The sequence below is a fragment of the Balaenoptera musculus genome, chromosome 17, assembly GCF_009873245.2.
Source record: "Balaenoptera musculus isolate JJ_BM4_2016_0621 chromosome 17, mBalMus1.pri.v3, whole genome shotgun sequence".
Taxonomy (NCBI): Eukaryota; Metazoa; Chordata; class Mammalia; order Artiodactyla; family Balaenopteridae; genus Balaenoptera; species Balaenoptera musculus.
Genome location: NC_045801.1, coordinates 58,582,098 through 58,597,311, shown reverse-complemented (window position 1 = coordinate 58,597,311; position 15,214 = coordinate 58,582,098). Strand labels below are relative to the sequence as shown.

Genomic DNA, 15,214 nt, shown 5'->3' with positions numbered 1-15,214 from the left:
GAGCTCTTTAGTTATTATACTTTAGCATTCTGTATGAAGTATCTTATGTAAGTGTAAAATTTAGACTCAACTTCTGGAAGCTTTTGATTTCTTAGTTCAAAAGTGAGAGATCCTTAGTTCAGCCATATGATTAACAATTACTTGTATCGTAAGAAGCTCCTAAATTATTGTTTTATGGATACTTGGCAGTTTTCTTGCCATTTCTCAGAAGTTCTCTATTAAACACATTCTCTCTCTTCTCCCCCCCTCGCTGTCACACACACACACACACACACACACACACACACACACACACATTGTGATTAAAAGCACAGACTTTGGCATTATGAAGTCTAAGGTTCTATTTCCAGTTCTGTAGTTTCTGGGCCACTTCACTTTAGGCAAGTAACCTAATGTCTCTGAACCTTGTTATTTTCATCTGTAAAATGGAGATTACAATTATATCAGACAATCCTCAAAACATCCGTAATGATTTTAGAGTTTCAGAGTCAGGTACAAGCAGGCACTCAGTAAATGGCTAGTGCTTTTATTACTTTATCATTATTTAGGTCTTGGTTTTCCTTGAGTCTGTGAGTCCCCATAATGAAATGTAATTTCCAGTAGATTGAGTAACACCTGTTTTCACCAAAAATTTTAACTGAGTTCATTGCTTTCTGTGCAACCCAGATTAGTTTTCTGCCTTTTTTTCTGTGCCATATGTAGGTGTTCAATAGATTTATTTAATAAATGTATGGATGCATGAATGTGTAGATGAATTTTTAAATGCTTCTTTTTGAGAAGGTAGAACAAATGTGACACAGTAGAACAGATAAGAAAATAGTCCATGGAAAAAATGGCAAAGTCACGTATGTGCCCAGGGCCAGCCTAAGAAGAATTGCTTTTTTTTAAAGGAAAAATGTGTTGAATAGCTTATTTTAATTATTTTTAAAAGTTAAGTACAGGGATTTCCCTGGCTGTCCAGTGGTTAAGACTTTGCCTTCCAATGCAGGGGTTGTGGGTTCAATCCCTAGTCGGGGAGCTATGGTCCCACATGCCTCGCAGCCAAAAAACCAAAACATAAAACAGAAGCAATATTGTAACAAATTCAATAAAGACTTTAAAAATTGGTCCACATCAAAAAAAAAAAAGTTAAGTACAAAAATTTGCTGATGATTTCCATATTTAGCGCCAATAAAAATAATGTGAGATTAGCTGTACTAAAACAGAATGTTGAGCTACATTCACATTAAGTGACATTATATAGTCTAAATTTATGGAAAACTTCTGAGATAGCTGATAAAAAGTAAGATGGTGAGTGACCTTTGAGCAGAAAAAGACAGAAAGAGAAATGGCCTTTTCTACATTCTATTGTGCCTCTAAGTAAAATGCTTGGTAATCTAGCTACAAAGCTATATGTCATTTGGCTTTAGGCACCTACTGTGATTTACCTTGTGAAGATCAGATTTTGCCATGGAGAGGATTTGTAAAAGTATCACATATTCCAGTACCATTGGCAACCACAGCTACCAAAAACTCCAATTTAAATTGATGAACCTAATATCAGATGATAGTATCATTTCCTTGCGGGTGTTTTGGGAAAAGATGGGTAGGAAATGTATAAAAGTGAATCCTTTATTGACTGAAATAACAATTCATCATTTTGAAAACATAAAATACATTAAAGTTGTTATAGCATCATGTATTAATATTTCACTGTACTTTAGACATTGCCTACAATCAATGTTTTCTGCCCTTTGAAACAGAATCATGCTTGTGGTATGCATTAATCATATAAAAGATTAAACACTGAAAAGAAATTCAGCCTTTAAAGACAATTTGCTTTGATTTATTCAGTGGGTTCTTCCAAAAAGTTAATACCAAGAATTCTTGCTTGTTGAATTGGAGTTACAAATTCTTTCAGAGTTACTTAGTATTTTCTTTAATATCAGTATCAAGGAAGGTAAAGCAAATTTACATATTTATTAGGAAATACAGGCACATAATCATAAAACAAGAAAACACAACTTCTTTTATAGACTTTAGTTTTTAGAACTGTTTTAATTTTACAGAAAAATTGAGAAGATAGTATAAAGTGTTTCCATATACACTATACCCATTTCCCTCTATGATGATCAACTTATATTAGTATGTTACATTGTTATAATCAATTAACAAATATTGATACATTATCATTTACTATAGTCTATACATTAGTCCAATTCCTTAGTTTTTACCTAATGTCCTTTTTCTATTCCAGGATTTCATCCAGAACATCACATTATATTTAGTTGCCATGTTTCCTTAGGCTCTCTTGGGTTTGATAGCTTCTCAGATTTTCCTTGGATGACCTTGACAATTTTGAGTAGTTAGGTTTTTGTAGGATGCCCACTACTGGAATTTCTTTGATGCATTTTTCATGATAATATTGGGATTATGTGTTTTGGGGAGGAAGACCACAGAGTAGAAGGGTTATTTTGTCAGATCACATCAAGTGTACAAAGTATCAATATACATTATGAATGCTGAGGTCGACCTTGATCACCAGGCTGAGGTAGTGTTTTTCAGGTTTCTCCATTGTAAAATTACTGTTTTCCCTTTTTCATACTGTACTTTTTGGAAGGAAGTCAATATGCTCAGCCCACAGCTAAGGAATAGGGAGTTATGCTTAAGATGGAGTACTACATAAACTATTTGGAATTCTTTTGCACTGGAGATTTATCATTTCTCCCTCATTTATTTACATATCCAATTATTTATTTATATCAGAAGAACTCATGGATTTTTACTTTATACTTTGGGTTATAATCTAATTCTACTTTATTTACTTTGTTCCTCAAATTGCTCTAGTCCTGACCCTTGTGAACTCTTTTCAGTTGGCTCTTGTGCCACTCTGATGTATCCCCATCCATATATTTTTTTTTGGAACTTCCTTACTTTCTGACACTATAAGATGGTCTAGGCTCATCTTGTATATTTACTGCCCCAGTCCTAGAATCAGCTATTTCTTCAAGGATAACTAGGTCTTTTTAGTGGAGAACAGTATCAGACAGCAGGATCTGGGTGTGGGGTGTGCTAATTGCTGCTCGGATGTCATTGCTTCTAGATCTCAGCTGACAGAGCAAAGAGATAATATGTGTGTACATTACCCATGTATATGCACATATCTATAAGTATCTCTCTACATAACCATGTGTATTAAGGTAATATGAAGCAATATTAAGCTGAACATGAATGTATATTGATGTTTCCAACTTTAATCTGTTACCACATAGATCATTTTAGCCTCATCTCTTGCTTATCTTTAAATTTCAACTCCAGCAAAACACTTGACTTTTAGAAGTATGAAAATCAAATTGTAGCAACTTTGGGAAGCCACATCATCTAGCAGAATAATTCTTAAAGGGAAAGGTGTATATCATCAAATTTTAATTTACAGTCAGCAGTACTTTTTAACATCAATAGGCCTCCAGACCTCTGCTTCCAAGAAGATGAAGTAGCCCACTTCTCCCAGGTTCTCCCACTTAAAACTAAAACCCTGAACATAACAACAAACAAACATAGGAAGACACTGAAAGGTGGAAATGAGAAGGCAGACTTAACTAGGGACTTTGGGACTTGAGGAATAACATGGTGATGAGTCCCCTGTGTTTCCTGTTGCTTCCCATACATCCTGGAGAGGGTATTACAGGAACCCCCAATCAATAACCACCAACACAACAACAGACAAAAAAGCTTCAAAAAAAACCCTGTTCCCCCTAGCCAAAGTATGAGGAAAGGGGTTGCTAAAGACAGAAAACCATTTGGGCAATAATATACACACTACTCGAGCCAAGTGCCAGTGGAATATTGCACCCATCCCCTATGTCCTGTGGTTTCAGTTGGACCAAGCTAGGATTTGATCTTCCACACCACCCAACTCCTGCCCTCCAGAAGAGGCAGCGCTCTGATTCCCCACCAGGGTTGTTTCAGTGTGGTCCAGTGGTGAGCTGAGCCTCCACCCCTTTCCATTAGCAAAGAGACTTTAAAAGGTGGTGCCTGACAGGCTAGTTAACACTGGGCTGCCCTCACACAGTCGTGGGGTCCAATGGTGGGACTTAGCCTCCATCTCTCCCTGACATCAATAATAACAGGATGTTACAGGTTGGAGGGAGTAGACACCCCACTAACCCTCAACACATGGTGTCAGTGAGACCCAATGGGGTGCTGAATCCCCATAACCATCCTGAGGCAGTAAGACAGAATGAGATGGCACAAGCAGAGCTAGACGGCAGTTCTCTTCCTCTTACCCTGGTGTCAGTGGGGCCAGCAGGTAGCTGACCCTCTACCCATACCCGGCATCAACAAGATGGAATGAAGTGGGAGGAAGGACAGCAAACACTTCACTTCTCCCCTCCCCTGGTGTCAAGAAATCTACTGGGGAGATGAACTTCCACTCCTACTAAAAGGCAACACAATGATATTAATGTTCCCACTTTTGGGGGGAAGGTGTCAGAAGGGCCAGTAGGATAGCTGAACTTCTACTTGATCTGTCTGCCGTGAGACAATGTAAGTGCCCACTTTTGCTGGGGTATTGTCAGTAGGGCCCAATGGAAAGCTGTATGTAACCCCCCAGTCCTCATACTACACCTCAAATAGGATGACTTCCTGCTAAAAAGTAATAATAAAATTAAATGGGGAAAAACTGAAACCATTTCCACTAAGATCAGGAACAAGACAAGGTTGCCCACTCTCACCACTATTATTCAACATAGTTTTGGAAGTGTTAGCCACAGCAATCAGAGAAGACAAAGAAATAAAAGGAATCCAAATCGGAAAAGAAGAAGTAAAGCTGTCACTGTTTGCAGATGACATGATACTATACATAGAGAATCCTAAAGATGCTACCAGAAAACTCCTAGAGCTAATCAATGAATTTGGTAAAGTAGCAGGATACAAAATTAATGCACAGAAATCTCTTGCATTTCTATACACTAATGATGAAAAATCTGAAAGTGAAATTAAGAAAACACTCCCGTTTACCATTGCAACAAAAAGAATAAAATATCTAGGAATAAACCTACCTAAGGAGACAAAAGACCTGTATGCAGAAAATTATAAGACACTGATGAAAGAAATTAAAGATGATACAAATAGATAGAAATATATACCATGTTCCTGGATTGGAAGAATCAACATTGTGAAAATGACTCTACTACCCAAAGCAATCTACAGATTCAATGCAATCCCTATCAAACTACCACTGGCATTTTTCACAGAACTAGAACAAAAATTTCACAATTTGTATGGAAACACAAAAGACCCCGAATAGCCAAAGCAATCTTGAGAACGAAAAATGGAGCTGGGGGAATCAGGCTCCCTGACTTCAGACTATATTACAAAGCTACAGTAATCAAGACAGTTTGGTACTGGCACAAAAACAGAAATATAGATCAATGGAACAGGATAGAAAGCCCAGAGATAAACCCACGCACATATGGTCACCTTATCTTTGATAAAGGAGGCAAGCATATACAGTGGAGAAAAGACAGCCTCTTCAATAAGTGGTGCTGGGAAAATTGGACAGATACATGTAAAAGTATGAAATTAGAACACTCCCTGACACCATGCACAAAAGTAAACTCAAAATGGATTAAAGACCTAAGTGTAAGACCAGACACTATCAAACTCTTAGAGGAAAACATAGGCAGAACACTCTATGACATACATCACAGCAAGATTCTTTTTGACCCAGCTCCCAGAGAAATGGAAATAAGAACACAAATAAACAAATGGGACCTAATGAAACTTAAAAGCTTTTGCACAGCAAAGGAAACCATAAACAAGACCAAAAGACAACCCTCAGAATGGGAGAAAATATTTGCAAATGAAGCAACTGACAAAGGATTAATCTCCAAGATTTACAAGCAGCTCATGCAGCTCAATAACAAAAAAACGAACAACCCATTCCAAAAATGGGCAGAAGACCTAAATAGACATTTCTCCAAAGAAGATATACAGATGGCCTACAGACACATGAAAGAATGCTCAACATCCTTAATCATTAGAGAAATGCAAATGAAAACTACAATGAGATATCATCTCACACCAGTCAGAATGGCCATCATCAAAAACTCTAGAAACAATAAATGCTGGAGAGGGTGTGGAGGAAAGGGAACTCTCTTGCACTGTTGGTGGGAATGTAAATTGATACAGCCACTATGGAGAACAGTATGGAGGTTCCTTAAAAAACTACAAATAGAACTACCATACGATCCAGCAATCCCACTACTGGGCATATACCCTGAGAAAACCATAGTTCAAAAAGAGTCATGTACCAAAATGTTCATTGCAGCTCTATTTACAATAGCCAGGACATGGAAGCAACCTAAATGTCCATCGACAGATGAATGGATAAAGAAGATGTGGCACATATATACAATGGAATATTACTCAGCCATAAAAAGAAATGAAATGGAGGTATTTGTAGTGAGGTGGATGGAGTTAGAGTCTGTCATACAGAGTGAAGTAAGTCAGAAAGAGAAAAACAAATACAGTATGCTAACACATATATACGGAATCTAAGGGGAAAAAAAGCCATGAAGAACCTAGTGGCAAGACGGGAATAAAGACACAGACCTACTAGAGAATGGACTTGAGGATATGGGGAGGGGGTGGGGTGAGATGTGACAGGGTGAGAGAGTGTCATGGACATATATACACTACCAAATGTAAAATAGATAGCTAGTGGGAAGCAGCCGCATAGCACAGGGAGATCAGCTCGGTGCTTTGTGACCACCTAGAGGGGTGGGATGGGGAGGGTGGGAGGGAGGGAGATGCAAGAGGGAAGAGAAATGGGAACATATTGTATATGTATAACTGATTAACTTTGTTATAAAGCAGAAGCTAACACACCATTGTAAGGCAATTATACTTCAATAAAGATGTTTAAAAAAAAACAAACAAACAAAAAAAATTAAATGGGATACAGAGTCGTATAATAACTCATGATGTTTAGAATACAATTGAAAAATACTCATGACACCAAGAACCAGGAAATCACAGAATAAATGAGAAAAGACAATGAACATACACCAACACTGAGATAAAACATCTATTGAAATTATCAGACAAGGATTTTAAATAAGCTGTCACATAAATGCTTCAATTCGCAATTATGTGTTCCTTGACAGAAATGGGAAAAGTAGAAAATGTAAACAAAGAACTAGAAGTTATAACAATTAAAACAAATGAGAACAGTAGAACTGAAAAATACAACAATCAAAAAACTTTGCTCAAGAGTAGAGTAGAGATTACAAAGCATAGAATCATGAACTTAGAAGAGATCAATACAATGTACCAAATCTACAGAGAAAAATAGACTGAGGGGTAGAGATGGGAGAAAGAACAGGATCTCAAGAACCTGTAAACAGTAACAAAAGCGCTAACATTCATATCATCAAAGTTCCAGAATGAAAAAAGAGAGCAAATAGGACTGACAAAGTATTCAAAGAAATAATGACTAAAAAGTTCCCAATTTTTTAGAAGACATAAACACAAATCCAAGAATCTGAGCAAACCCAAAGAGGAAAAACACAAAGACATCCTTGCCAAGACGCGTCATAATTAAACTTCTGAAAAGTAGAGGCAAAAAAAAATCTCGAAAATGGATAGGCAGAGACAATGCATCACTTATTGAGAAACACCAATTCCAATGACAGTATATTTCTTGTCTAAAACTATGGAGTCAGAAGCACTGGCATAACATTTTTCAAGTACTAAAAGAAAAGAACTCTCAGCCACAAATTCACACATTTTATATCCACTTTCTTGTTTGACTTATATTAATGGACTACTAACTCATCTTTCTATATCCGGGACTGCCATCACCCTTCTCCAAAAATCTAGTCACAGTATTTCCAGAGTGATCTTTCTGAAAATGAAACAAATTTTTCTTATAAAAATACCTGATTGTGTTATGAAACTTTTCTCTCTTCTAAGTTACCAGTTAAAATCCTTCAATGGATTCCCATCTTTCTTGGAGTAAAATCTCACATCCAAACTCTCCTTGTCCTTTTGGGCTGCTGTAAGATTATACTGCAGGTTGGGTGGCTCATAAACAACAGGAATTTTTTCCTCACAGTTCTGGAGGCTGCAAGTTCAAGAATAGGGTGCCAGTATGGTCAGATGAGGGCCCTCTTCTGAGTCACAGACTTCTCATTGTATCCTCACATGGCAGAAGAGCTTAGGGAGCTCTGTGGGGTCTCTTTTATAAGAGCACTAATACCATAATCATTTCCCAAAGGCCCCACCTACTAATACTATCACCTACGGAAATTAAGATTTCAACGTATGAATTTGGAGGGGAACACAAAGACTAGACCATAGCACTTACTATACATACATGGACCATTCATGATCTGGCTTCCACCACCCTCTCCATTGTCTTCTTTTCTTACACTCCAGTGAGCATTTCTTATACTGATTATGAATGGAACTCCTTTCTGGACTGATCCTTAACCATTCATTTTCTGGCAACCATGGATTTATCTTCTCTTTTCCTCAAAAATTCACCCTTCCTTCGTGTTACATATCCATTTCAATTGCCTTCTACAGGAAGCCCTACTGATATCCCCCATATACTACTGTCCACAGCATGAATTAAGGTCTTACCGTGTCTTCCTATAGCACTCTGTAATAATTTTTACGGTAACTACGGATTTTCTTATTTGAGTGTCACAAAACATTGAATTCTAGGTGGCACGATAATGATTTTAGTAACAGTAACACTGGTGCCTAGTTTAACCCATGGCATACTACAGGTGTTCAATAACTGTTTGTTGAATGAGTGAATGAATGAATGAATGAATGGTCAATTTGAAATCTTAATCATGTTACTTTTCAAAAATCCGTTAAAAGATACCCACAGTTTTCCAGAAGATTAGGGACTTAGGATCTTAAACTTGATTTAATAGAAGAAATTTTTACTCATACATCATGCTTAAATACCTCAAAGTAAAAGCATTAACCCAGGAATTTAAGGTTATCCATTTGGACTTGCAAGCCAGTAATTAATATCTCCTTCCCCGACTGTATTAGATGGTTTCAATGCTCCACTCATATCTCCCCAGCACTCATCATTCCAGTATATGCTGATAGAATCATGCCATCACCTGCAATTATCCACCTTAGGGCAGGCCAGAAGTGTACAGGAGTTAATGTATCTGGGTGTAGCTTTCAACCAAAGACAGAGGGGACTGGAAGATAAGTACTTCAAGTTTCTCACTGATTCTTGGGATAACTCTGAGACACGTTCTATAGAGTTTCACAGAACTCCCCTGAAGTACTGGCAGCAGTTCCCTGCAGGAGTAATTTTTTCAGTAATGCACCTCTGTTGGCTTCCTTCCATGCCTCCATTCTCAATTCCCACTCCACTTCTGAGTTTTCTGGAAGCACCTCCCAGATGAACAGTTTGCATTCAAATTATTGCCTCAGGTTCTGCTTCTAGGGGAATTCAATTTATAGCCTCCTCACAATCCAGTTCTCCTTACAGAGCCATCACTGGTACAAGTACCAAGGCATGGCACATTATCACTCCTCTTAAATCCTAATATTTTTAAACAGATAGGAAAGAGCATGACCTTGAAGAGAAAAATAGTTTATATGAGAATGGCCAATGGATAAAGGGAAGGAGAGACAGTGCCATTTGTTTTCCATTAATGATAGTGTGAAATTTATGGGCAGATGGTCTAACAGGTGTGACTATAATTTGAGAAGCCTGCTCCCTTGGTTACTCAGAAGACTGCTATTGTTATTATTAAGGAACCACAACCTCATGACTTTATTGCTTCACTTGATGTAGTCTTTTCCTTTACGCTTAAATCTTTCTAAATCACTGAATTGCAGCCAATAGATTTATTTTCTCCCTGTGGCTCCATCACAAAAAAAGACACACATGTGTACACACACACACACACACACAGAGTTTTGTGTATGCCAGTGCTAGAAAAGACAAGCTCATGGTGCATGTATGCAAAGGATATTGTACCTTACAGGTCTCTGTGAAATAGTCTTCTGCAGGTTCCTATGTTTATTTTATGAATAATTAACTTTAGTAAAGTTAATTTCCTGAAGATCTTGATGAAGACTGAAGAAAGGAAGTAAATTTTAAAGAAAAAGACTTAGAAACTTGCCCTTTTTGCCCTCTCTTTATGTCTTAATGAACAAAGGATAACTGGGCCTTTTTTGAAGTCTTTGCTTGAGTTGAAGACACAAAATGCAACCTGTACTCTTATCATAATATGTTCAGTTTATGAGTACACAAACTTATAAACTATGAATTTCCCTAAAGTTATTATACCATTTAGAAGATGTTTGCTTGGACGTTTACTTAAAACGAAACAATTGAGGTCTATATGTCCAAATAATTTCCTTCTGTCTTACTGTCTCCATTTCAGTTTCCTGAGCTTCTGGGAAGGCCTGGTTTCCCCAAAGGAACGATTTCTGGTAGAAGTCTGAAGGTCTGACCCAAGAAAAAAAATCCAGTATAGCCAATGAATTGAGGACAAGAAGGTTTCCAATCAGGTAGGAACATTTAACCTCATACATTACAATCACCTTAAGTAAGGTGTGCTGATAGCTGGATATGATTTAACTGCTTGGAAAAAGATACATATATAACCTACCCCACAAGGAAGCTGTTCTCAATTCCCTTAGAGGTTGTGGTGTTTATCAGAGAGTGCCTTGGGGGAAAATGAATACAATAACAATATGATGCTTTTTTTTTTCATTTTTAGCTCATTGTTGCCAAGTACACTTGGTGATCTTGGTGCCTGTGGTTTAATTCCAGGAGGTTAGGCATGTGGAACAGCACATTAACCCTTTTTAGTATTTTCTCCCAAGACAAATCATTTTTATAGGTTGTCTCCATGATCTTCTAGTTGCTTATCAAAATTAAGCATCAAGTCTTCTAAGTGAGCAATAGCCCCAGTCAGTGTGAGGAAATCAGCTTGGTTCTTATTGGGGCACATCTTCTTGGTCTTGGCACCAAGTGAGTTCACATAGGGAGTTAGAAGGAGGAGAATGGGGCATGCGAAAGAGGAGTTCTCTGCTCTCATTTACCTATGCATGTTGAAACTCCACTAACAGTTTTATTTTCATTAGCAATTTGTGATAAAAACTTAGGGTAAAGGGAATAATGAAGCTGTCCCATTATATGGCAGGACAAAAGATAGTAGTGACATCAAAATCAGGGCCTGTCCATCTCATTTGCAGTTATATACTCAGTGTTTAGCATAGCATTTGACCCTTCACCAGTATTCAATAAGAAGACGCGTGTTGAATGACTTAGGGATGAATGAATGAATGAAAAAAGTTAATATGGTAGAAAATGTGTTTTATCCTTATATTTTCTTGTGTGTTGACTTCTGTATTTCAAGACCCAGCACTGTAACTGACACATAGAATATAAGCAATAAAATTTGTTGAAAGAATGAATGAGTCCCCACAATTCTACGAATAATTTTAAGACCAACACAGACCCCATATTTGCCAAGATCTATGACAGAAGTATCCAGAGATGAAAGCCTGGCTCTCAGCTAGCGGTAGAGCTGACAGAATTTATCTAGTTTTAATAATTTACAGCTCATCCCATTACATTTAGGCATAGTACCTACATGAGCCATACAATTAAATGTGGACTGAAGAAAAATGCACAACCTAGAAGTTGAGAATTATGTTTTATTTGGAGGACATACTGAGGACTTACGTCAGGAGACAACCTCTCAGATAGCTCTGAGGGACTGTTCTGAAGAGGTAAGGGAGGGCACAGGATATTTAGGGGTTCTTGCAAAAAAAACAGGTAGTTGGAACATCAAAAGATTACTGTTAATTAAAGAAACTAGACATCTTAAGTTAATAAATTTAGCACTTTTCTGTATATGGTGAGATGCAAGAATCTGGTCTCATGGAAATCATTCCCTTGATATGCACTTTAATTATCTAGGGCCAGTCTCCTGTTTTCTCCATCCTGAATCCCCTCAGGGTGCAGCTTTGGGGGTGGCTTCAGTGGCTGATGGCTTGATGGCTCTAAGGTCCTTTGTTACTGATACGGCAGGCTACATTCTTTGTCCACGTAAATGACTTGAATATGGATAGTAAATCTGTGGATTTGCAAAACGTAATTCTTGGAGCATTTTTATAAGGACAAAGTTAAGGGCAATTTCAGAATCACTAGCAGCTAAAATTGCTATTTATACTTTTCCACAGGTAGGTAGTAATCTGCTGTTGTTATCTTCAGTATTCCCAAGGGATAACAAAAGCCATTTAATTCAAGAAAGAAATGTAAAATTTAGCACAATGCAGCTTCCACAAAACCAAACACACAAACACACACCCAACTCTCGCAGATATGAAGTAATAATCTAAAATAGAATCCTGGAACTAATTGCAAAAGAAGAGCAAATGTACTCATATTGGATAATTTTATTCTTTTATTAATGTTTGATATATTTATGTATTTATTAGTAAAATTCAGAGTTGCTATATGGAGAAATAGCTTTGTACCAATATTGTCTTTGTATGTGTTTATCAATAATGTATGAGATTGCCTCCTCTGCTCCTTTTCCTTTATTCTCTTGCAGGCAGTAGATGTAGTTATCAGTTGTTTTTAAAATTTCTAGGCAGCCAAAGGACTAGTATCACTTAAATAAAGAAGGCAAATTGTCCCAAAGTAGGAACAATTTTCCTTCATTATGGAACATAAAGTCCTCATATGAAGGGGGAAGAATTTCATAGCTAAAAGCTTTCAACTACAGAAGATTTATGAGTAACTGTGTATGTTGTTTCAAAGTGGACTCTCTATAATTAATGTCTAGGGGTTATCTTTGGTATATAATGGATTTTGATTTTTTAAATATTATTAGATAATATACAAAAGAATATATTTAATTGTATGTAAGTTATGAGAAATAATAAACTCCTGCAAACACACCACCAAAACTAAGAACTAGAATCAAAACTGCTGAGTCTTCTCTCTGTTCTCTACCCTGATCCCACCTTCCTGCTTTCACCAAAGAAATCACTCTGATCTTGGCTTTATGTTCAACATCCACATAATTTTTATCTGATTTTGCTTATTATTGAGATTTATAAAATTGATATCATACTTTAGTTCTGTGCTTGCTTTTTTTACTCAACATTATGTTTCTAAGGTTCATCCACTTTGCTTTAACTAGTGTTCATTCATTTGTACTACTGTATAATATTTTATTGTATAAATACAAGAAAATGTGTTTATTATTCTATTAATGATATTTGGGTTATTTTGGACCTATTACGGACAGTACTTCCATGAACATTTATTATAATGTTTCCCGGTACACATGTGCAAGATTTAACATAAGTAAAAGAGTAGACATACTAAGAGAAGAATTGCTGAGTTGTAGGGAATTCAAATATTCAACTTTAAAAAATAATGTCAAAATGTTTTCCAAAGTTATGGAATCAATTTTCAGTCCTTTTGCTGAAAGTAACAGGTCTTACTTAAATGAGCTTCACCAGTTAGAATGGCCAGTCTAGTCTTTTGTTCCTTGTATTAGTCTGCTCAGGTTGCCCTAGCAAAATACCTCAGATTCAGTGGCTTAAAAAACAAGAGATTTATCTTCCCACAGTTCCGGAGGCTGGAAGTCCAGGATCAAGATGTTGGCAGTTTGGGGTCCTCCTGAGGCCTCTTTCCTTGACTTGCAGATGACCACTGCTTTCTTGTTATGTCCTCACATGGCCTCTTCTCTGTGTGTATGCATCCCTCGTATCTCTTCCTCTTCTTACAAGGACACCAGTCATATCAGTTAGGGCCCCACCATTATGACCTTATTTAACCATAATTATGTTTTTAAAGGCCCTGTCTCCAAACAGCCACATTGGGAGATGGGGCATCAACATACGAATTTTAGGGAACACAATTCAGTCCATAACAATTTTAATTTGTATTTCCCTAATTACCGATAGGTTGAGAATCCTTTCATTTGTTTAATAGTTGCCTATGTTTCCTATTCTGTGAAAGTCCAGAGAGTATCTTTTGTCCATTTTTCTACTGTTTACCTTTTTCTTACTTATTTGTATTGTTCTTTAAATACAAGCAAATAATCCTTGGTCAGCTATATATGACACAAATAAGTTATGTCATGCCTTCTCACTTTTTTAATGTTGTCTTGTGATAAATAGCAGCTCTCAATTTTAATGAAATCAAATTTATCTTTTAGCTTAGTGCCTTTTTATTCTACTTAAAATGTCCTTCCCTAGTTTAATGCTACCCAGATATAGTAGATTTTCTTCTGAAAGTTCTAGTGTATCTTTGTTTTATATTCAAGCCATTAATGCACTTACAATCGACTTGTCTGTATTATCCAATGTCTTTGTTTTCTTATGAATAATTAAGTTTTCCAGGACCATTTTGGAATGAATGGATTTTTTAGGTGTGTCTGAGCTGTTCTTGACCATTCACATAAATTTCAGAATTGGCAATCCTGTAAAACCTCTATTAAGTATTTTTATTGTAATTGTATTGTATGTATAAATTAAGTTGGGGAAAATTTACATCATTATGATGAGTCTTTTCTATCCATAAACAAGATGTATCTCTCCATTTATTTAAGACTTCTTTAATATCTTTCAGTAAGGTTTTATTTTCTCCATAAATGTCTTGCACATCTTTATTTAGATTTATTCCTAGGTAGTTTTTTTTTTCCATTTTAAATAATTTTTAAGCTCTCTCTTTGTTCCTGGATTATAGAAATCCAATAGTTTTTTGCATCTTGAGCTTATATCTAGCCATCTTGCTAATATTGTTTATTAGTAAGAGAGAGGATTTTCTTAGCAAAGAGGAATAAATGTAAAATTAAATAAAAATGTTATGGTTCAGCTCTGGTCAATAGAACGTTCCATGATAATGGAAATGTTCTTAGTGCTGTCAAAAATTAAAGCCATTAGTCACATGTGTTTTTAAATTTTTAAAAGTAAATTCAATAAAATTCAATAAAATTAAAATTTCAGTTCCTAAGTCAAACTTGCCCACATTTCAAGTATTTAATAGCCACTTGTGACTAATGGACACTATACTGGACATTGTAGCTCTAGACTATTAGACTGTGAAGCCATGCCGTCCCGGGATTTTATCTTTGTCAGTGGCATAGTGAGATCTTTCACGTGACAGTTATTCTGTTATTAAAAAGAGAAGTTACTTAACCTAGTCATCCCTAAC

General features: G+C 36.4%; 1 protein-coding gene across 4 annotated transcripts in view; it reads left to right on the top strand.

The window, feature by feature from the left end:
* PKIA (cAMP-dependent protein kinase inhibitor alpha) overlaps positions 1 to 15,214 on the top strand; it is a 98,350-nt gene that overhangs the window by 54,087 nt on the left and 29,049 nt on the right. For 2 of the 4 annotated variants that reach the window (XM_036830655.1, XM_036830656.1), the window contains one exon: positions 10,413 to 10,539. The exons of the other annotated variants lie outside the window; for them this stretch is intronic. The gene's annotated coding sequence lies outside the window, so the exon portion shown is untranslated. The remainder of the gene's footprint in view (positions 1 to 10,412; positions 10,540 to 15,214) is intronic. 4 annotated transcript variants of the gene reach the window in all.